The 24888-nt window shown below is 38.0% G+C and overlaps 1 non-coding gene across 1 annotated transcript; it reads left to right on the top strand.

Annotated features, from left to right (window-relative positions):
• The first annotated feature begins 17625 nt into the window (after positions 1 to 17625).
• Positions 17626 to 17731, top strand: LOC128293360 (small nucleolar RNA R71). Its single transcript, XR_008283544.1, has one exon. It is a non-coding gene; the product is annotated as a small nucleolar RNA R71 (small nucleolar RNA).
• The last annotated feature ends 7157 nt before the right edge of the window (positions 17732 to 24888 follow it).

Here is a 24888-nt window from a genome sequence, read left to right as displayed (position 1 = left end):
TGGTACACGTAGTAGCCTACACTTAGTACTACACACGTGACCTCATCATTTGATACACGTAGTAGCCTGCACTTAGTACTACACATGTGATCGAAGTCATTGAGTAAGCATAGTAGCCTGCACTTAGTACTACACAAGTGACTTAACAGTATGATACACGTAGTAGCCTACACTTAGTACTACACATGTGTATTCATAATGGGTCATTCGTATTGTTCCTGTTCCAAAGGTTCAACCGGAAAATCTTTCTTTTTTCACTGTTAACACTTATTCTTAATCTAATTAAATTTGCAATTCCATCATTTAATCATTCTATGGACAGTCACCAATTCATATGATAGCAACATAAAATAACATAAAAAAATCGATAAATTATTCATGTACGAACTTACCTTGGTGCAAACTTTAGAGATGTTATAATTTAGTCCAAAAGCTTTTCTTTTCCCCGATCACAATCGATTTCACGTCTTTCTTGATTATGAAGCTTGAAAGTTGAAGAAACCCTAGCTATGGAGAGAGGTGAAATTTGGCCAAGCTTAATGAAGATGAACACATTTTTGTGTTATTTTTCCCATTTTATTTTATTTAATATACAAATGACCAAAATGCCCTTACTACTAAACTTTCCAAAAATTCCATCCATGTCCAATTTTTGTCCATAGACTTAGAAATTGGTCAAATTTCTATTTAAGACCTCCTCATTAATATTCCAAAGCAATTTCATACTAAAAACTTCTAGAATGCAAGTTTTGCAAATTATTCAATTTAGTCCCTAATTTCAATTTAAGCACTTTATGCATAAAATTTCATCACGAAATTTTCACAAAATCATGCAATCATATTATGAACCTAAAAATAATTATAAAATAATTATTTCTATCTCGAATTTGTGGTCACAAAACCACTATTCTGATTAGGCCCTAATTCGAGCTGTCACAACTTGTGAGTTCGAAAGCTACCTCCATAGCTAGTGTTGGTAAAATCAGGCCTAATCAACCTGATTTCAAGCATTACAAAAAATGACATCCCAACAATTCTAGATTGAATGATCGAGCTTGTTTCAAATGTGAATCATTATATCATTTCATCATTTAATGTCCCGTGTTGGTTCAGCAAGAGATAGTGCAGAATATGAGACCGAGTAACACGGTAGCTCAAGGTAGACCACCCAGAAATGCGGGCAATGTGAGTGGCAACCAGAGGGGAACTAAAGACACAACTGTTAGATCTGAGGCTTGTGCACCAGCCAGAGCTTATGCTATTCGCGCTCGTGAAGAGGCTTTTTCTCCAGATGTTGTTACTGGTACTTTCACTCTCTATGATACTAGTGTTGTTGCATTGATTGATCCTGGATCGTTTCATTCTTATGTATGTACAACTTTAGTATCCAGTAAGACTTTGCCTGTGGAGTCTACTGAACTTGTGATTAGAGTATCGAACCCCTTAGGCCGGTGTGTCTTGGTTGATAAAGTTGTAAGAATTGCCCATTGATGATTCAAGATTCATGTTTTTTGGGTGATTTCATGTTGTTACCATTCAATGAATTTGATATAATTATGGGTATGGGTTGGCTAACGTTACATGATGCTAATGTGAATTGTAAAAGGAAAACTATTGATATGCGATGCCAGAATGATGAGATTATTAGGATTGAGTCTAATGATCTGAATGGTTTACTAACAGTGATATCTTCGATGTTGGCTCAGAAATATATGGAAAAAGGTTTTGAAGCTTACTTTTCCTATGTGCTCGATTCTAAAGTGACCGAAAAATTGAATTAGTACCAGTCGTGTGTGAGTATTCGGATGTGTTTCCTGAAGATTTACCAGGTTTGCCGCCAATCCAAGAGGTAGAGTTTGGTATTGAGTTAGTTCAGGGGATGACACTGATATCGATAGCTCTGTATAGAATGGCACCGATTGAATTAAAAGAATTAAAAGCTCAGTTGCAAGAATTGAAAGATAGAGGTTTCGCACAACCGAGTTTTTCTCCCTGGGGTGCACCAGTTTTGTTTGTGAAAAAGAAAGACAGAGCTATGAGAATGTGCATTGATTATCTACAGCTCAATAAAGTGATGATCAAGAACAAATATCCACTACCACGAATTGATGATTTGTTTGACCAATTAAAAGGAGCTACAGTGTTTTCAAAGATAGATCTGAGATCAGGTTACTATTAGTTGCAAGTTAAAGACTCCGATGTGCTGAAAATTGCTTTCTGAATGAGGTATGGACATTATGAGTTTTTGGTTATGCCTTTCGGACTAAAAAATGCACCTGCTGCTTTTATGGGTCTAATGAATTGAATCTTCAGACCATATCTGGATCAATTTGTAGTTGTGTTTATAGATGACATTTTGATCTATTCCCATGATGAATCTGAGCATGCTGAACATCTGAGAGTGGTGCTACAAATTTTGCATGATAAGCAGTTGTATGCGAAATTCAGTAAATGTGAATTCTGGTTACGTGAAGTTGGTTTTCTTGGGCATATTAAGTCAGCATCTGGTATACGAGTTGATTCGAACAAAATTTCAGTTATCATAGATTGAAAGCCTCTGAGAAATGTGTCTGAAGTTTGTAGTTTTCTGGGACTTTTCGGTTATTACCAAAGATTTATAAAATGCTTTTCAATGATTGCTACTCCGTTGAAGAGATTGTTACAGAAAGATGTCAAGTTCGAATTGTTCGAAAAGTGTCAGAAAAACTTTGACCAGTTAAAAGCCTGCTTCGGTGTTAGTACAACTAGAATTAGGTAAAGAATTTGTGATTTATAGTGATGCTTCGTTGAATGGCCTGGGCTGTGTTTTGATGCGAGAAGGCAAAGTTATAGCCTATGCTTCGAGACAGTTAAAGCCACACGAAAAGAATTATCCAACACACGACCTTGAGTCAGCTGTGATTGTGTTTGCTTAGAAGATTTGGCGTCACTATCAATTCGGTGAGAAATGTCATGTTTATTCAGATCATAAGAGTTTGAAATATCTGATGACTCAGAAAGATTTGAATTTAAGACAGTGAAGATGGTTAGAGTTGTTAAAGGATTATGAGTTAGTGATCTGGGGAAAGCCAATGTTGTTTCTGATGCTTTGAGTCGTAAATCATTATTTGCTTTACGTGCGATGAATGCTCATTTAGTTCTATCTGATGAGGGTTTAGTTTTAATAGAATTAAAGCAAGATCATTGTTTTTACAGCAGGTTTGTGATGCACAGAGAGTTGATAATGAGATAATAGCAAAACGAGCTCAGTGTGAATTGAATTTTGATTTAAAATTTAGAGGTGATGATAATGATTGTTTGATATTTCGAGATAGAGTTTGTATTCCGAGAAATCCAGAGTTGATTCAGATGATTTTGAAGGAAGCTCATAGCAGTCGGTTATCTGTACATCCGAGAAGTATGAAAATGTATAATGATCTGAAACAGCTTTATTGGTGGCCTAGTATGAAACACGATATCTCTGAATTTGTTTTGAAATGTTTAATCTGTCAGCAAGTCGAAGCTGAGCATCAGGTATAGTCTGGGCTACTACAGCCGATTATGATTCCTGAGTGAAAATGGGACAAAATTACGATGGATTTTGTTTCAGGTTTACCTCTGTCATCGACTAAGAAAGATGCAATCTAGGTAGTGGTTGATAGACTGACTAAATCTATCCATTTCATTTCAGTACGCACGGATTATTCACTTGATAAGCTTGCTGAGTTATATATTTCTCAGATTGTGAGATTGCATGGAGTGCCTATTTCTATTGATATTGTTAGAGATCCGAGATTTACATCGCATTTCTAGAAGAAATTGCAAGATGCTCTAGGTACAAAACTACACTTTAGTTGGCGTGATTCGGCTCGGGAAGATGGAGTTAAATTCACGTTGTCGCCTGATTTTCGACGAGAAGAGTCGTTCACAAAATTATCGATTTGTTTGTAACGGCTTAAGGGAATGGATATTAATGAAATGGGATCAAAGTGGGCTAGGTGAAAGATAGTAGGTTCAGCTTGATAAAAACAAAGTTAGAAGATATGTGGATGGCTCGATTTTAGGTTAATAGGATAAACAAAGAAGGAAAATGGAAATAGATAAACGGACTTAAACTTCAGAAGCAATTCAACACTAAAGAGTGTCATCCCAGTTCCTATATTGTTTAAGGTGGGAAAGATGGATGGTAGATGGATAGTTGAACTCCATACTAATGCTTGGTGATAAGTTCAGAAACAAGTTCGAGTTGACGCCACTAGAGAGCTAGATAAGTCACTCGAGACTCGTATGAAATTGGAGAGGAAATTAACCCCACAAGAACAAATGTTCATTCAATAATTTGGCAAAAGTCCCCTATACATGAAATGAGCAAACTATTTATAAGCCTAGGATGCCTATTGATATTTGACATCTATGATTTTCACACTAACTTAAATTCTGTTCACATTTGTATTTAACATGTTCACACAAAAGCATTAAAATTCAGTTCATGCTTGAACTTAGTGCATGAATTGCCCGAACCATCATGTTGTGTCACTTGATGCATTCATACATACTTAGCCTTGAAGAATAGCCATAATGCCATGAATGTGCAGCCCTTTAATACTCCTACATCTCCCGTGGCCGAATGAGGCTTTAATGTGCTTTGAATTCTTAAATTGAATGTAAAGAAATTCATCTCCCTTGTGACAAACATCCATGCACTTTAATAAATGGCAGAATAATCTTGCATGGGAGAAGAATGGTTTGTTCTAGATGCTGGTTGATACTTGCACGAATTTTCCCAAGCATCTATCTTCCAATTGTCCATAAATACGGTCCATGAATCTTCAAATACATGTGCAATCAACAGTTTCCTCTTGCATGAACGTCCCAAATGCATGTGTCAATTTGAATGTCGTCTATTGAACCTAAAAAATGCATGCACCTTGCATTAACTCCTCTTCATTAATTCGGCTGAACCTAAACACACATTAAACACACTAAATCAAACATGAATTCGGCTGAACCTTAATAAAACATCATCTAGACATATTGATTAACGTATTAAATAAATTAAAACACATTTAATTATGGACTAGCTAGTATATTAAATTCGGCTAGCTCAAATCAAGTGAAAAACAATTAATGAACTAAATTGAGCTAAGATATTCGGTCATGAGCTGTAACAACTTAAATAAAGTAAAAAAAATACTTAGTTTATTATAATGATAAAAGAAATGACCTGAAACTAAGCTAGGTTGAGCTCAAACGAGCTTAAATAAGCTCAAGTGAGCTGATTCGAGCTGAATGGAGTTCGGGGAACTGAAGATGAGCTAAAATCAGCTTGCACTAAGGTGCAAGAAGTCTTTAATGAGCTGGACCAGACTTCATCAATGCGTTCGAGCTTTGTTTCACTCCAAATTCTGGTTATTAAAGCCGAGATAGCTTCCTTAAAGAGCTTAGCTCGAGCTTGGGTAATAGGGCCTTGGGGTAGCTTAATGAACTCCTTGCTTGAGCTTGGTGAGCTCCGGGGTGTGCTTACATCATTCCCCCCTTCTTCAAAGCAACTTGTCCTCAATTCGAGCCAGTTGTTCACATAAAAGCATTCATCATTGTAAGACCCTTGGTGGCCAAATGGGATAGATTGGCTCATAAAGACTTGATTCACACACACAACTTGGAAAGACAAAGTATTAGCCACATGTCCTTCCTCTTTTTGGATAGGCCATTTCAAAGTATCAACAACAAAATAAAAAAGAAGATTAGGGACACACCGAATTAAGAACATACAATCTCGCTCCAGTTTCTTAATCCAAACTTGGGCAAATAAACTAATGACGAGATCAAAAATAAAAGTGGGTCTCACCTTATCATGACGAAGAAAGAAATTCATCAATGACAACCAACTAGAATCACAAGTCCTTTGAAAATTATTATCTAGGAAAAACAACATTGTAGGACTCAAATCCTTTGTACAATGATATGGAATAATATTCACTGGGATCAAAGATAAACTTTTGTATTACCATTTCTCGCTGACTTACATATTTCTCGACTGGCAACATAGTAGGAAAACAAAACTAATTAAAGTTATAAGCATGCACATCATGTAAACAACTCTTCATGCCTCCATTTACAACAAAATCCACAATCAGAAAATAACAGTTAACCAAAGAAAAATAAAGAGGTCTTTTAAAAGCTATGTCACTAGCAACTTTCTCAACAACATGCAACTTCGATTGCCGTAACTCAAAAACATCGATAAGTCTTACCTTTTCATGATGAGTCAATAATTTTGTAGCCAGCAACATAGAATGAACAAGGAACAATTTTAAGTTATAATCAGAATCTTTAAATTTCTTTTCCTTAGTCAAAGGACAAGCAACAAATAAACTGTTCGCACAAAAGTTAGCATGCTTGAGTTCCCCAAATATCAAACCAAAATACCAAATTCCGGGTTTGAACACATGAGCTTGGTCACTCAATTTAACATGCAATAAGAGTTTCTTGATTTCTAATGTCCCATGTATGTTATTCAAAGATGATGTGATCAAGAAATCATTCAAACAATCATAAAACTCAAGTCTCACTCGATCAAACTGACACAGGCATGCAGAATTTACACAACAAAGTAGAAACATTACACCACCATCACAATCAAATGAGCAAGGAATTTTACTCATCAACGTTTTACCACACAAGTGAATCAGAGGGAACTTAGGCATGCATATATTCAAGCATTTATACACCACAAGTCTCATTCTAACATCCTTATACACGCATGTGGGTTTCGCATAATAGGTCAAAGAATGCTCATTATCACCACAATTAGAAAAACTGGAATGTTTATACAATCATTCACTATCACGCATAACCAAGTTTCGCAGTTGCTAATTGAGTGTTACCTCATCGAAATGCTCATCAACACCACAATTTCCATTAGTGATACTCTCCTTGCCATCATTTGAAACAAAAACATCACCATTAATCAAAGAATGGCAATTGAACATATCCTCAATATAATCACAAACACTCAAGTAGGTTGATGGGGACTGAAACGCTTTTTAACACTTACCTTCCTTACCTTTTGCCACAGGTAGACTAGGATTACCTTTGCCAACCTACATGAACCATCTCTCCTTTGAGAGGTAATGAAGTTGGAACTTCAAAAACCTAAAAGTAACAACACGAGAAAAATTCACATGTGGGTTAGTGGAAACACTCCTCACTTGTTCTTGCTCACTAACATCTTTTCCACTCGAATATTTTTCTTTGGAGACACTCGTTTCTTTTACGTTAATTTCTTTTTCCACTCTTTTCTTTTGATCAAACTCTTTTTCTTTCTTATTCTCTTTTTCAATCTCATTTTTTTTCCTCTCTTCCTCTTTTTCTTTCATTTCATTTTTTCTTTTTTTGGTTTCATTAAAGATTCTCTCATTTTCTCTCATAATCTTTTCTTGTCTCTCTTTTCGTTTTTATTTCTTTTTCTTGCTTCTTTTCATTACAAGATGAAGATAAAACGAAAGAATCAAAATAAGATGATTTCTGTCAGGTATGAATGGAATCATTTACATAGGATTCACGTTCACTCCTTCGTAAGGACTCCTTCACAGATGATTTGCTTGAGGCATATGACAAATAACTTGTACTTTCTCGTTCGTCATCTTGAAAGATCTCAGACTCAAAGTTTGCTTCTTTTTGTCTTGGATTCCTCGAGGAATAGGAGTCACGATAAGAATCTCTTCTCAAACATTCATTAAATGTTCGTCTCCTTGGCACTCTCATTTCTACCCTTTCACTTGAACTAATTTGCTCTTGTTGTGTTCTGGCTCGATGATCTAGTTTTTCTTGGATCGGCTCAATTTTTCGGTCGAGCATGCACTTCATTTCTTTCATCAAATATTAAAATTCAGATTTCGAAAGCTCTTCTCGAAACATGACTTTATTGGTGAAAAGAAAAGTGATTAAAACAAAATAGAAAATAAATACTTCACCACAAAAACCTCACTAGTCACTCGGAAGAAAAATAAATGAATTCACTCATGCTCGTATTTACACTCGTTTTAGGCTTTTTCTCCACTCTATTGCACTCTCACACTCATGCCTTTTACCACTCAAAATCCCTCTTGGGGTTTCGTATGTCGTCTCTTTGGACTTATTAGCTGCTTAGGGGGTTGGTTTCAAAGTGGTTACAAGGGATAAGATGTATTGGTGTAAGGGTAGGCTAAAAGAGAAAACAAATTTCGGTGTAGTGTGGCCTTGGGGGGCCAAACAATGGTGGAACAACACTTGGAGATCGGGAATAGAGGATATGAACAGCAAAGGAAAAAAAATTCAACACTTCACAATTTTTTTTTATATTCGAATTTTTTTTAATTTCTTATATTTTTTTTCACTAATACTTGCTTAATTACAATATGAAAAACTTGAATACAGACTCTTGTTTTTTTAATTTTGATTTTTTCACGAACCTATTTCAGACTTGTTACTAACATCGTCGCTTCTCGATTTACAAGCTCTGATACCAAATGATGTGATTCGGCTCAGGAAGATGGAGTCGAATTCACGTTGTTGCCCGATCATCGACGAGAAGAGTCATTCACAAAATTATTGGTTTGTTTGTAACGACTTGAGTGAATGGATATTAATGAAATGGGAACAAAGTGGGCTAGGTGAAAGATAGTAGGTTTAGTTAGATAAAAACAAAGTTAGAAGATATGTCGATGGCTAGGTTTTAGGATAATAGGATAAACAAAGAAGGAAAATGGAAATGGATAAATGGACTTAAACTTCAGGAGCGATTCAACACTAAATAGTGTTTCCCCAGTTCCTATATTGTTTAAGGTGGAAAACATGGATGGTAGATGGATAGTTGAACACCACACCAATGCTTAGCGATAAGTTCAGAAACAAGTTCGGGTTGACGCCACTAGCGAGCTAGATAAGTCACTCGAGACTCGTATGAAATTGGAGAGGAAATTAACCTCACAAGAACAAATGTTCATTCAATAATTTGGCAAAAGTCCTCCATAAATAAAATGAGAAAACTATTTATAAGCCTAGGATGCCTATTGATATTCGGCATCTATGATGTTCACACTAACTTAAATTTTGTTCACATTTGTATTTAACATGTTCACACAAAAGCATTAAAATTCGGTTCATGCTTGAAGGCATGAATTGGCCAAACCATCATGTTCCTTCACTTGATGTATTCATGCATACTTAGCCTTGAAGAATAGCCATAATGCCATGAATTGCAGCCTTTTAATACTCCTACATCTCCCTTGGCTGAATAAGGATTTAATGTGCCTTGAATTCTTGAATTGAACGTAAAGAAATTCGTCTCCCTTGTAACCAACGTCCATGCACTTTAATAAATGGCAAAATAATCATGCATGGGAAAAGAATGGTTTGTTCTAGATGTTGGTTGATACTTGCACGAATTTTCCCAAGCATTTCTCTTCTAATTGCCCATAAATACAGTCCATGAATCTTCAAATACATGTTCAATCAGTAGCTTCCTCTTGCATGAACGTCCCAAATGCATGTGTCTCTTTGAATGTTGTCCATTAAGCCTCAAAAATGCATGCACCTTGCATTAACTCCTCTTTATTCATTCGGCTGAACCTAAACACACATTAAACACACTAAATCAAACATGAATTCGACTGAACCTTAATAAAACATAATCTAGACATATTGATTAGTGTATTAAATAAATTAAAACACATTTAATTATGGACTAGCTAGTATACTAAATTCGACAATCAAGTGAAAAACAATTAATGAACTAAATTGAGCTAAGATATTTGGTCATAAGCTGTAACAAATTAAATAAAGTAAAACTAATCTTAGTTTATTATAATGATAAAAGAAATGAGCTAAAACTAAGCTAGGTTGAGCTCAAACGAGCTTAAATGAGCTCAAGTGAGCTGATTCAAGCTGAATGGAGTTTAGGGAGCTGAAGATGAGCTAAAATCACCTTGCACTAAGGTGCAAGGCGTCTTTAATGAGTTGGACCAGAGTTCATCAATGGGTTCGAGCTTTGTTTCACTCCAAATTTTGGTTATTAAAGTCGAGATGGCATCCTTAAAGAGCTTAGCTTGAGCTTGGGTATTAGGGCCTTGGGGTAGCTTAATGAGTTCCTTGCTTGAGCTTGGTGAGCTTCGGGGTGTGCTTACATCATTAGTACTACCTTTCATCCACAAAAGGATGGTCAATTCAAGCGGATTATTCAAATACTTGAGGATATGTTGATATGCTGTATTCTTGAGTTTGAAGGTACGTGGGAACGATACCTGCCATTGATTGAATTTGCGTACAATAATATCTTTCAATCGAGTATTAAAATGGCACCTTATGAAGCTTTGTACGGTCACAAATGTCGAACACCTTTTTATTGGACTAAGCTCAATAAAAATAAGATACACGGGGTTGATTAGATCAAAAAGACTGAACAAAAAGTGTAAGTGATTCGCAATAGTCTGAAAGTAGTGTCAGATCGTTAGAAGTCATATCCAGACTTGAAACAGAAAGATATTGAGTTTTAGATTGGAGAAAAAATGTTTTTGAAAGTCTCACAATGTAAGAAAATACTCCGATTCGGTCATAAAAGTAAATTGAGTCCAAGATTCATTGGGCCGTATGAGATTATTGTGCGTATCGGGCCAGTCGCTTATAGATTGCTGTTGTCTGAGTTAGAAAATATTCATAATGTATTTCATGTATCCATGCTTCAATGTAATCAATTTGATTCTTCACATGTGATCTCTCCGTTTGAGATTGAAATTAAGTCTGATATGACATATGAAGAGGAACCGTTCCTGATTTTAGATTATGAGGTTAAAGAATTGAGAAATAAGGAAATATCTTTAGTAAAAATCTTATGGCATCAGCACGGGATTGAAGAAGCTACGTGGGAGCCCAAGAATGCTATAAGAGAACATTACGTAAACCTATTCACTGGTAAGATTTTCAAGGACGAAAATCCCTAAGGAGGGGAGAGTTGTAATAGCTCGGTTTAGACCCAAGTTAGAATAGTGGTTTCAGGACCACAAATCTGAGTTAGAAAAAAATATTTTAATACTATTTTTACTACTTACGGCATGTGATAAGGTATGTGTGAAAGTTTCATGTGAAAATTTTATCGTTTGTGTGTTCAATTTGATAAAAGGACTTACAACTCCTTGAAAAAAGGGACACGCCCGTGTGCCACTGCTGTGTGACGTGATTGCCAGGCCGTGTTCGATCTGTTAAATTGCACACAGTTGTGTGGGTCAATGGCCAGGCTGTGTGAATCATGAAAGCCTTGGTCGACACCCTCGAAAGACACGGGTGTGTGAGCTGCCCGTGTGGCAAGGCTTAGGCTGTGTCATCTTCTCTATTTGGTCTGTTTTGTCCCTTTGTTGCTCGTTTTTGGCTCCTTTTGAATCTTGGTGCTCTCTTGAGTACAAAACATGAAATAACCGTATTAAGAGCACCAAAATCCACAAATCTAGTACTAAACATCCATAAATATGCTAAGTATTTAGAGTAAAAATATGTATAATTTGGCGTTTATCAAATACCCCCACTCTTAAGCATTTGCTTGTCCTCAAGCAAAACTCTCATTTACTACTAGAATTCCTTCCTTTCAATCACATAATCATTACTGATAATGTTACAGACTATTCCACGGAAAATCATACAGTGAGAATTCAACTATAGGGGCATTAAAAGCCTCAAACAATCTAAATCGAATATTTTGATAATAAAATTATAGGTAATCTCCTTCCTCCAAGTAATTAACTTTAGTCCTAAATATACAAGAGATGACATCCTCACTAAAGATTCACTCAAATCACTCAAAGTGTTTAAGGTTCAAGATTAAGCACTCGATTGTCTAACATGAGAAGTTATTATCATAGGCTTGCATGAAAATCAATCTCCACTACTTGTAAATGATATGATACACAAATCAAAAGGTCTTTGCATGGTTGTAATGAGGTTTAAGTTACGGGTATGGACACAAGCTGAAAAGAAAAAGGTTTGAATCGAGATAATTTCAATATATTACCCCACTATCAAAAACTTAATTACTGAATCACAAACAAATATCTAGCACCATATTACATTAGCTCTTTTTTTTTATGAACAAATCAAATCAAGTCAATTCAATATAGAAATCATACTTCATGATTCAGTAACAAAAAATGGTGAACATAGTGAGGTAACAATATTAAATTTAATCTCGATAAAAAAAAAGGAATTTAAGTAAGAGGATTTCAACAATAATGGGTTAATGATGAGGGTTAATCAATAAAAAAGGTTAGTAGGCTCAAAGCGGGTTCACTAATGGTTTAATTATGTGGGAAGGCTTTTTATGGAGTAAGTGGGTTAAATCCTAAGTGTAAGTGGGTTAAATCCTAAGTGCCTTTATCATCTCAGTATATCAAATCATACGTGTGATCTCAACATGTATAATCGAAGCAAGTTCTAGAATAACAGTTCAATGTTGACGTACTCAAACCACAAAAGAAGTGAGTAAGAAAGAAAGCTATATGCTCAAAAGGCTCAAAAATCTCACCAAAAATTTGGGTTTGTGATGTCATTCCTGTATACATAAGATTTCAAGATAATACCTCAATTTAGAAAAATAGTCTAAAAATTTTAGTTCTCAAAATATCAACTTATCATGCTCAATTCTCTAATGTCCTATAATCAAATAATCATGCATAATTCCCATGGTCTAATTTATGACATATCAACAATAATTATAGATTACTCAGAATTCATTTGATCAATATTATGAGAAAATCACTTAAGCACAAGACCAAATTCAGGGATTTGAGAATAATGCAAAAAGTTAGGCATCATGTTCATGTTCACCCCCCACACTTAAGATGTACATTGCCCTTAATGTACAAAGATAGAATATTCAGAGTAAAGAAAATCATAAGAGGGAAAAAGGTGAAACTCCCTGTTATATGGATGCGGAGCTTGATTCTGAGGCTGAAGTGTTTGGGGAAAGTGGTAGCTACCACTGTTCTTGGCTAGATGAAGAAATTGGGTTGTTGAACATGGCACTCGTTGGGTATTGTTCCTTATTTGTTTCCTCATTCTGTAAAATATTCCTAGCAGCTTTGCTTGGAAGTCTGTAGAATCATGAAGAGCTTATTAAGAGTTGGTGTGGAAGAGAGCTTAGTGGGATTACTTGTTAGAAATACCAAAAAAATAAAGAAAGTAAAATGTACTAATATAGATGTCTTTCAAAAGAAAATAATAAAATTGAAATGAAAATAAAAATAAAAAGATAAGAGGATTCAATGATCCTCGTCAGTGGGGCCCTCAAGTGGTGGCGATGGAGTGGCGATGTGAAAGTGCTATCACAGCTGCTACATCATGGCCTGCATGCCGTCCATCTATCTGTCACATCACCAATCTCGCTCGTGAATCATCTCGAACTGTGTAGTGCAATACTGCTCGAAGTGAGTGAGTCAGTTAGAAAGGTGTGCCAATGAAGCAGCCGCATGAACTGGTCGTTCCCTAGGTGGCATGATAGAAGGCTCCTCGTGCTATGGGGGGACATCAGCAGTAATGTCCTCAAGATCCCCTCGCCAATGGCATGAGTGAGACGGTACTGAGGAGGATCAATCCCACGTCAGCACTCGATCATCCTCATGTGTAACATAGTCATGATGCCCTGTGGGGACATCTGACCTATCAGTGTAAGTGCTGATGACTAGGCCACGGTGTTGAGGAGGCCAAAGTGTTTAGAAAGGCGTGTCACGTAGGGGCTGATAGAGACTCCCTGCCGATGCCGCACAGTCTGATGGCGAATGGCGAAAGCGATGAAATATGCCAAGTCAGTCACGTGTGCATTCACCATGCACCATAAATAGTAGGCATCGCGGGTGTTGACAACATCAGTGCTCTCTCTTCTTCCAGTCAAGGTGTGTGCTAATATGGCATGGAGATATCGTAGGGAAGGGACGAGAGCTGAGGCCTTCAAGCGACTAGGGTCGTAGGTGGAAGAGAGTGGTGCCAAAGCCTTCCAACACAAGAAGGGAGAAATGTGGATATTGCGTGGTAGTGCATTCATGTCCTCCTCCTCTATAAACTCATTGGTGTAAAGTCCCAGAGTGACTCCAAACTCTAGGACACTCATCGCGTGAACTAGACCACCTAATCGGAAGTGAATGGTGCCGGGGTTGTCTTTGTTCATCATCACCACCTTTAAATGAAAAGTAGAGCATAATTCTAAAGTTATCTCTAAATAAGTGGGCTCAGTAATAGCAAAGAACCGTTCCCATGGGTCTGTGGACAGGAGGGCGTAGAGGGCATCAACTAACTGGACTTGCTCTATGGTACCCCAGTCGATGCAGTGACCTATAGTGAAGGGTCGCGCGTGTAGTATCTGAAATAGCTCCTCCTGCGAAGCTTGTGGAAACTCAATGAATGGGTGTCAAACTTCGGCTGTAGCAGGTATCGAGGAAGAACCCGGTCCCCGACGTCTCTTTGAGGATGGGACAACGGCCTTTTTACCTTTCGATGATGACATAATGTACCTAAAAATGTATGAGCATTGATATAGTACGTCCAAGATGTGTTAACATTTAACGATATCAAGCAAGAAGTGAAAAATTTATATGATTATTCAAAAGCATTTATTGGAATCAAAGATGCATCATCGTTTAAGCAAGAGTCCTAAAACTATCATATGCTATTTAATAGATTTAACAGTTCAAATGTAGAAAATACTAAACCAAATTACTAAATTATTCAGAACAAATTGGTAACAGTAACAATATCTGTGTAAGGCATATAGAATACCAATGCAGTAATGCAAATTGGAAAAACAAAATTGAGAAAGTGAACCAAAAGCTGCTGTAGGGTGGCGCACGAGTGTGTGGCGTGGGGATACAACCGTGTGGAGGCAAAATGGAGGGAAAAAAGAGGGTAAAGTGAGGATTAATGCAGGGGGAGTGGAGTTTAGGTGGGCTGGGGGTTGAGGAAGTGAGAATCTAGGGAATGGTAGCCGGAATAGGGATTAGGGAGGGGAGAAGGGGAGATTTCGGCTAGGGTTTTGAAAGGAAGAAGAAAATGGATAGTGATTTACTTATATAGGGGAGGTGCACACGGCCTAGGGCCACGCCCGTATACTCTGAAAGTGAGCTCGTGTTTTTCGAATTTTGCAATTTAGGTCATGCCCGGCTATTATCCCATGCCCGTGTGTCTTGGGTGCGTGTGGCACACGGCCATGTCGCACGGTCATGCCTAGCTTTGTTCGCTTCACCCACGCCCTTGTCTTAGGGTACCACGCCCATGTATTATTGTCCAGGGCTTAACGACATGGGCGTGTCTGACCTTGTGTCGAAGAAACAGAATCAAGCCTTGTCCCTAGCACGCCTTCCATTCTCACGCTCGTGTTCACCTATCAAGTTCACCCACGGCCATGTCGCACAGCCATGGGGATTTATCACATCCCGTGTTTTGGGGAAATAGTGTCCTTCTTCCACAGGGTCATATCGCACGGCCATGTCTCTTCCCTTATTTGGCCACGGCTTTAGGCACGCCTGTGTGCTTGGCCGTGTGTGTTGAAAAACTTTGCAATTCAAAGATAAAGTTAATGATTCAAAGTGTTAGAAATTAAAAATAAAGAAATCAAAATAAGTTAGTTCTCGGGTTGCCTCCCGAAAAGCACTTATTTATAGTCTAAGCTCGACTTACCTCTCTTGTGAATAGTCAGGATGGTTCGAGGAGTTTAGCTCCTCATTCTTGCTATCAATCTCATCAAAATAGGGTTTTAATTGAGTGTTGTTTACCTTAAAAGTGGTGAACTTGGGGTGACTCACCTCCACCGTACCGAATAGAAAAATACTAAGTACCGTAAGTGGGATTTCCTCATTCAGTGTGGTAGTGACAATGTGGGGATCTGCGGCATCTAGTAAGACCTTAAGTTGATTAGGAGAGGTATCGGGCTTGTCTTGGTGTAGTTTCGGTTTATCATGTGTTTTCGATTTGTGTGCTCACCATTCATCTAGCTCCTCTATCTGTAGCCTTCGTTCTTCATGAATGTGTCCTCTATCATTTCTGGAACATGGCTCGTGAACTTCTTTGAAGCTTAATTTCTGCAAAAAGTTTTAGTAGATTGGTGTGGACTATTACCTTCAATGTTCGATGTGATGCCAGAATTACGAGCTTGAAGGGTGATCATTTCATCTCCCACACGAAGTGTAAGCTCATCTGTGCCAACATCAATAATTGTTTTAGCAGTTGCTAGAAAGGCCCTTCTTAAAATCAAAAGGGTGTTTTATCCTCCTCTATGTCTAGAACAACGAAATCAACGGGGAATATGAACTTATCTACTTTCACGAGTACATTTTCAATAATACCCTACAGAATCTTATAGTTTTATCTGCCAATTGAATGCTCATCCTAGTTTGTTTAGGTTTCCAAAGACCTAGTTGCTTAAACATTTTGTAGGGCATAACGTTAATACTAGTCCCTAAATCAGCTAATGCATGAATTATATCTAAACTACCAATTAAACAAGGAATTGTAAAACTCCCTGGATCTTTTAATTTGTGGGGTAGATTATTTTGTAGAATAGCTGAGCAGACTACATTTAGCTCCACATGCGATGCTTCGTCCAACTTTCGCTTATTTACTAAAAGCTCTTTTAAAAATTTCATTGCATTTGGCATCTGCGACAAAGCTTCAATAAACGGTAAGTTAATATGTAATTTTTTCAAAAGTTTGAGGAATTTACCGAATTGTTCATCTGATCGGTCTTTCCTCGTTGCATTAGGGTATGGGACACGAGGTTTATATTCATCATTCACCGTCTTGTTATGACTTACCTCACTTTTACCTTTGCTCACCACAGTTCCCTGCATCAATTTTGGCTCAGGCGCAATGAATCCTTCCTTATCATGAGTACTAATTGCGTTGAGGTGTTCCCTTGGGTTAGGTTCAGTATTACTTGGTGAGCTACCTTATGGTCGTTCGAAAATTAGTTTGGATAGCTGGCCTATCTGAGTTTTGAGTCCTTGGATCGATGCTTGTTGATTTTTAAATGTTGTCTCGGTATTTTGGAAACGGGTTTCTAACATTGATATGAATTTTGAGAGCATCTCTTCAAGGTTCAGTTTCTTCTCTTGTTGATAAGGTGGCTGTTGAAAACCCTGAGGATTTTGTGGCTTTTGATTTCCTTAACCACCCCAGGAGAAATTTGGATGGTTCCTCCAACCTACATTATAAGTATTACTGTATGGGTTATTTTGAGATCTAAAGTTATTGTTACCCATATAGTTGACTTGTTCCTCTTTGATTGTGGGATTGAAGGATTGATATTATGTATGCACACCTCCTCCACTTGAGTCACACCTCATTACTGGATGTACCTGCATAGAACCAAGTAAACCATCAATCTTTTTATTAAGAAGTTCTACCTGATTTGACAGCATTGTAACTGAGTTGACGTTATAGATGCCGGCTGTTTTTGTTGGCTTAGTCCTCATGAATTGCCACTGATAGTTATTCAGTGACATTTCTTCAATGAATTCATAAGCCTCTTCAGGTGTTTTGTTGTTGATGGTTCCGCCTGCAGCTGCATCAACCATTTGCCGAGTCGAGGGATTCAAACCATTATGGAATGCTTGTACTTGAAGGCAAAGCGATAACCCATGGTGAGGGCACCTTTTCAGTAAGTCCTTGTATCTCTCCCATGCATCGTAAAGTGTTTCTAAATCCATCTGTACAAAAAAAGAGATATCATTATGTAATTTAGCTGTTTTAGCTGGCGAAAAATATTTTAGTAAAAATTTCTCGGTCATTTGTTCCCATGTAGTAATTGACCCTCATGGTAACGAGTTCAACCACTGTTTAGCTTTTTTCCTCAATGAAAAAGGAAATAACCGAAGACGAATAGCATCATCAAAAACACCAATGATTTTAAATGTATCGCAAAATTCTAGAAAGTTTGCTAAGTGAGCGTTGGGATCTTCATCCTGCAAACCATCAAACTGAACAAACTGCTGTATCATTTGAATAGTGTTAGGATTTAATTCAAAAGTATTTGTAGCTACAGCAAGTCTAACTATGCTAGATTCAGTTCCTGTTAAAGAAGGTTTAGCATAATCATACATAGTGCGTGGAGCAGGATTTTGATTAGCCGCAATTGCAGGAGGTAGCTAATTTCCTTGGTTTTTAGCCATCTTGCCGGTTGGAGGTTGAGTATCGTCTTCTTGCTCGTTCTCTATGTATCTTAACCTGTGCCTTATTTCTCTTTGGTTTCTACGAACTGTGTGATTAATTTCTTCGTCAAAAAGTAATGGTCCCGACGGGTTTCTTCTAGTCATAAACTATAAAAACCTGCTAAGAGAAAGAAAAAGTAAATAAATAATAATAATTAAATTAAATTAAATTGCAAGAAAAAGAAATGGCTAAAGTAATAAAAATTAAGCATTCCTAATATTTTAGTTCTCCGGCTACGGCGCCAAAAACTTGATCGCGTGATTCGTAACAATTAATAAATATTTATAATGAAGATCAAACCTAGACTAACTATTATCACAACGAAAAGGCAAACGCATCTATCGAACAATAGTATTGTAATGACAAGACCAGGATATCGTACCCAAGGGAACCAAAAGTACTGGCAATAACTATCTTTTTATTATTTAACCTAGAAATAAAGAGGGGTTGTTTATTAAACTAATTAAGTAATTAAACTAAAGTGAAGAGAAAATTTGGAAAAAGACTTGAAGAAAAGTATTTGATAAAGACGACACCCGAGGAATCCACCTAGATTTCACTTGTTATCTTACTCTGAACTAGACAATTTATTCACTTTACTTGATCCGTGAGACTCCCTAACCTATATTATTATCTCTTTCGAGACTAATAACGTCTAACCATTAGTTGAATTAATCGAAATCTCTTTCTTAATTAAAGCCCCTAGGGAAGGAGTAAATCGATCTATGGACTCCCATATTAGGTTTCACTCTAATCTGGCAAAATCTCGTAACCCTATTTCTAGGCGTTCGATCAACTCCGCTTATTTATGCTAAATCTACTCTTAGACAGGGACTTTTGCTCCTCTGCATTGTGACAGCCTTAAAACGACCCTAGTCAGAATGTGGTTTCGGGACCACAAAATCGAGGCATAAAAATAATTTAATATTTATTTTATTGCCTATAATATGTGTTAACTCATGTGTGACATTTTTGATGTTTTAATTTAGATTTATAAATGTGAATTTCACTAGAAAGGACCTAGTAGAAAACTTTGAAAGTATGATGGGGAAATGTGTGATGACTAATTAAAGCATGCATGCAAAACAATGGCCTTGCATGTCAAATATCCCTCTTTTTATAGGAGGTGGCCGGCCATGACAAGGGAGTATGGGCAAAACATGTCATGAAACATGTTTTCTTGGTGCATTAGGGAGAAACATTAAACTAAGGGTGTGGGTAATAAAAAATGAAAAAAAATGTGTGTGAAGGCTTCTCCTCCCCATTGCCGTGTATTGAAGAAAAGAAAAGAAAAAATTTTGCTCATCCATTTCATTCTCTCTTGACCGAAAATACTAAAGAGGAAGGAAGGAATTTTTGCTTCATGTTTGGTTTGGAAGGGATTAGGAAGAGATTTGGCTATACTTGCATCAAGATTAAGGTATGTTTGAGGTTGTGCCATGGGATTCATGCATGTTTTAGTTGCTAGCTTGATGTTTTTATTAGCCCATGGTTCAAATCTTTGCTATGTCATGGAATGATATTCGCCAAAGTGGATGTGGTGTTAATGCCATTGCATGCTAAATATCAAGCTTGATAATGATACATGTGATGGGGATTGAGGACTCTTAGATTTTCCTTTAGCATTTTGAATGAGATACTAAGTTCTTTGTTTAACCATGACCAAATTGAAACGGTATGGTGTTGTGGTGTTTTCGCCATGGTATATCCATAAGTATGATTCATGCATGTTGCATGGTAAGTAAGATTTGAGCTTTGGATATGTGTTTATATTTGGATATAAGCAACTTGAGATTCGGCCCTTGCACCTACATGAATATATGTTTGCACATGATGTATTGGTATGACATATATACTATTTCAAGGTGTATATTTGCTTGTGATGATGTTTCGGTTATGAAGGAAATGATAGATGTGTATTGAGTTACAATATGGAATGCGTTAGTTAGTAAAATGTATGCTGTTTTTTTTTTTGTGTGGTTTTAGGTGTATAATTGGCCTCAACATGGACATGCATATTCGGCCACATGAGGGGAAATGGTGTGCATGCATTCGGTTAGAGGCAAGCATATTGATGCCTGTTCTTGGCTTAGAAAATCCGGCTAAGGAGAGTACTAAATAATGTGTTGAGTTGATTCATGATTTCCGTACATATGTGACTTTAATGTCTAATGAAAATATGTGGGCTAAGTACCTTGAATTCCTCTTTCGATGCTCAAATGATAAAACCAATTTATTTGTTAAATTAAGCTCAAGAGCAAAGGGAGCTAAATCCGATAAGGGAAGGAAAAAGTCGTCGAATAGCCGTCAAATCGTTCGACCACGTCCGAGGTAAGTTCTCGAGTAATGGAACTTAGATTATGATTTGATTAGATCATGCTCTTTGTGTGTGGCTATTGAGCCGAAATTGCAAATGTGATAAGTGACTTGTGTTTGAATTTTGCTAATGAGAATGAAATACTGAATGTGTCATGATTTATTGATAATTGTGCTTGGCTATTTGAATGATGTCCGGCTAAGCCCGAAGGCTTTGTGTTAAGTGACCATATCCGGACTAAGATCCGAAGGCGTTAGTGCGAGTTAATAAATCCGGGTTAAGCCCAAGGCATTTGTGCGAGTTACTAAACCCGGTTAAGTCCCAAGGCATTCGTGCGAGTTACTATAACCGGGTTTGTCCCAAGGCATTTGAGCGGTCGTTATATCCGGTTAAATTCGAAGGTACGTGATTCGAGAACGAGCGTTCTTGCTGTAAGAATTTCAGTTAATACGCTTGAAAAATTCCAGCAATGAGGTATGTTCGTATGTGCTTGAAATTAGTTGATTCCTTGAATGATATTCGCTCGATCGAGTAATGAGCTTCCGGTATTTGGCTAAGATGATCCCTTATGTATGAATATAGGGGTTGGAATGTGAAATAAGTATGACATTGAGAATTTGTGCATACGAAATTATCCGTTAGCTATATGATTGCTATGCTTTTGTTGTGCTGGAATCCCTTGCTCAAACTTACTAAGCATAAATTGCTTACTCCGTTCTCTGTTTCTCTGTTTTATAGATTTTGCTCGTTAGCTATCGGATCCGGGATCATCGAAGTCGAAGTCATCCACACTATCAAAGCCCTTTTGGTATTCTTTTAGTTGAACTCCGGATGTGGCATGTATAGGACTACCCTTTGCTGTTTTTCAAATACGTTTTGTGATGTATGTGTGTACAGCCATGCGAAAATGGCTCGTAAAAGTGGGGTATGGCATTAGACTATTTGTGTTTATGTATATATGTATGGTTTCATGATGTGAGCATGGACTAGAATGGAAGTGTTGGGCAAATGATCAGCCATTGGAATGGCTAAATATGAGTATATGTGGACCTATGTATGACAAAACTCTAGTTGGTCCATGGAAACCACGAAATAGGTAAAGTTTACCTTGAAAACAGATACGGACAGCAGCAGTGGTGAGCATTTGAAAAATCACTAAAATTTGTAGGAATGGAATTAAATAGTGAATAAATTATGTAAATGAACCTTGATGAATCTACTTTCATATGGAAGAAACGAAACGGTCATATGAGTTATATGTTAAGAGATGTTAAAGTTCTCGTGAAACAGGGCTAGAACGGTTTCTGGATCCCCTGTTCCGACTTTGGAAATTCATTGTAAATTAACCATAGATGATTAGGAGTCATGCCATATATGTATAGATTCCTCTTTGAGTCTAGTTTCTAAAGAAACAAACAGCATCAGTATTGAAGACCTGTACCGGAAGATATCCAATTCGTAATGCATAAAGGTCAGTGTAGTCGAACCTTGGAATAGGGGAGACTTTAACTAATAAACTGTACTAATTGGCTCAACAAAAAATTCTAGAAAAAAATCTGTAGATTGACATAGGAGTCTAGTTTTGGGGAAAAATTACGAAACTGATTTTCGAGTTTTGAAACTCAAGATATGATTTTTAAGGCGACAGTGATGCAGTAACCAGCTTGTCTGGAAATTTTTAAATGGACAGTGAAAATGATTAAGTTAAGTTTGTGTGCACCTTGTGTTCGACTCCGGTAACGGACTGGGGTATGGGGTGTTACAATTTTATTGGTATCAGAGCTACGGTTTAGTCGATTTTAGGACTACCGTAATGCGTTTGGGTCTAGCTATACATGCCATTTTATGTGATTATTTGATAGTGTGGTGATTTCTGACGTTTGAATTTGTGTTTATTTATAGTAATGGATCCCGATCCCAACCGAAGCGATAGCGATGATGTGGAGAGTGTGGCGCTGCTCCGCACAAGGGACAGAGCCATGGACTCTCAACCTATTGCTAGCAATCCGAATGATGAGGCTAGGCACGCCTTTTATAGCGTGATGAATGATTGGTTTAACCAATACATTCGAACTAACACGGCTGTTCCACAACCTCCATTCCCGACTAATACAACCCCCGCACCTACAATGCCTCCGGTAACTGACCAAATAAGGTCGAATAAGCCCCCAGTTGATAGAATCCGAAAACATGGGGCTACTGAATTTAAAGCTACAGATAGCAATGATGCCGAGCAAGCTGAATTTTGGTTGGACAACACTATCCGGGTACTCGATGAGCTATCTTGTACGCCCGATGAATGTCCAAAGTGTACTATCTCCTTGCTACGTGATTACGCCTACTATTGGTGGAGTACTCGACTTCACAGCCCCGAGAGCAAGTAACTTGGGAGTTTTTCCAAACGAGTTTGGAAAAAGTATATCGATCGAGATTCATGGATCAAAAGCGGAAGGAATTTCTTGAACTTAAACAAGGTTCCATGTCGGTTACCGACTATGAACGAAAGTTTGTGAGGCTTAGCCAGATGCTGCGAGAATGCATTTCTTCGAAGTCGTGATGTAAACGCTCAAGATGGATGAATGATGATATAAAGTCGTATGTTGGCATTTTGGAAATCAGAGTTTGTGGCTCTTGTCGAGCGAAGCGTGCAAAGCCGAGGAGCTCGAGATGGAGAAAAGGAAAGTGAAGTGGGAGCAAGGGAGTTTCAGAAGAGGTCTTGGGAAGCCCTTCCCACATCATCAAAGAAATTTAGAGATGGCTTAGGCCGATCTAGAGACACTTTGGGCTTTACTAGACTAGACCGCGATCGACCCCCTATGGGCACGCTGAGTCACTTGATCGCCGATGTTGGCAATGATCATCGAGACGAACGGAGTGCCAATATTGTGGCAAATGGCATTCGGAGTTGTAGATTCCGTGACCGCTCTGTTACAAGTGCGGATCACCGACCACTTCATTAAAGATTGCCCGAGGTTGTCTGAACAGAATGTAGATCAGAGTAGGAAACCGAGCGCTACCACAACTCGAGGTAAACCATCTAGAAATACGGGCAATACTAGTGGTGGTCAGAGAGGATCTAGAGATGCTACGACCAGATCCGAGGCTCGCGCTCCTGCTAGGGCTTATGCCATACGCGCACGTGAGGATGCTTCCTCGCCAGATGTTATTATCGGTACTTTCACTCTCTTTGATACTAATGTGATTGCTTTGATTGACCCTGGTTCTACTCATTCTTATATATGCGAAACCTTAGCATCCAGTAAGACTTTACCTATTGAGTCTACTGAGTTCGTAATTCGGGTGTCAAATCCCTTGGGTCGTTACGTGCTCGTCGAGAAAGTGTGTAAGAAATGCCCCCTAGTAATTCGAAATTCCTATTTTCTGGCGGAATTGATGCTGTTGCCGTTTGACGAATTTGATGTTATACTCGGTTTAGATTGGTTGACCGTGCATGATGCGGTTGTGAATTGCAAAAGCAAGACTACTGATTTGAGGTGCGCAAATAACGAGATGATTCGAATTGAGTCTACGGACTTGAAGGGGTTGCCAACTGTAATATCATCAATGTTGGCCCAGAAATATGTAAGAAAAGGGTGCGAAGCATACCTTGCGTATGTACTTGATGATAAGGAGTTAGAAATAAAACCCGAATCTGTGCCGGTGGTTTGTGAATACCCGGATGTTTTTCCCGAAGAATTACCGGGTTTGCCACCTGTTCGGGAGGTAGAGTTTGGTATTGAGCTTATACCTGGGACCACACCGATTTCGATAGCTCCGCATCGTATGGCACCAACGGAATTAAAGGAGTTGAAAGCTCAGTTGCAAGAGTTGGTGGATAGAGGTTTTGCTCGCCCGAGTTTTTCACCTTGGGGTGCACCGGTGTTGTTTGTGAAAAGAAGGACGGAACCATGAGGTTGTGCATCGACTATTGTCGACAATAAAGTGACAATAAAGAACAAATATCCGTTATCAGCGTATCGATGATTTGTTCTATCAACTGAAGGACCTCGGTGTTCTCAAAAATAGATTTGAGATCGGGCTATTATCGATTCTTGAATCGAGATTCGGATATACCCAAAACGCCTTGAGCGAGATATGGTCACTACGAGTTCTTAGTGATGCCGTTTCGGCTCACTAATGCCCCTGCGGTATTTATGGATTTGATGAATCAGATCTTCAGACCGTACTTGGATCGGTTCGTAGTTTTGTTCATTGACGACATCTTGGTCTATTCAAGAGATGAGACCGAACATGCGGAGCACCTGAGATTAGTGTTACAAATTCTACGGGATAAGCAGTTATATGCTAAGTTCAGCAAGTGTGAGTTCTGGTTAAGAGAGGTTAGCTTCTTGGGTCATGTGGTATCTGCA

Source organism: Gossypium arboreum, chromosome 5 (genome assembly GCF_025698485.1).
Source record: "Gossypium arboreum isolate Shixiya-1 chromosome 5, ASM2569848v2, whole genome shotgun sequence".
Classification (NCBI taxonomy): domain Eukaryota; kingdom Viridiplantae; phylum Streptophyta; class Magnoliopsida; order Malvales; family Malvaceae; genus Gossypium; species Gossypium arboreum.
Note: the sequence above shows the minus strand (reverse complement) of the source record. Positions and strands in the feature narration are given on the sequence as shown.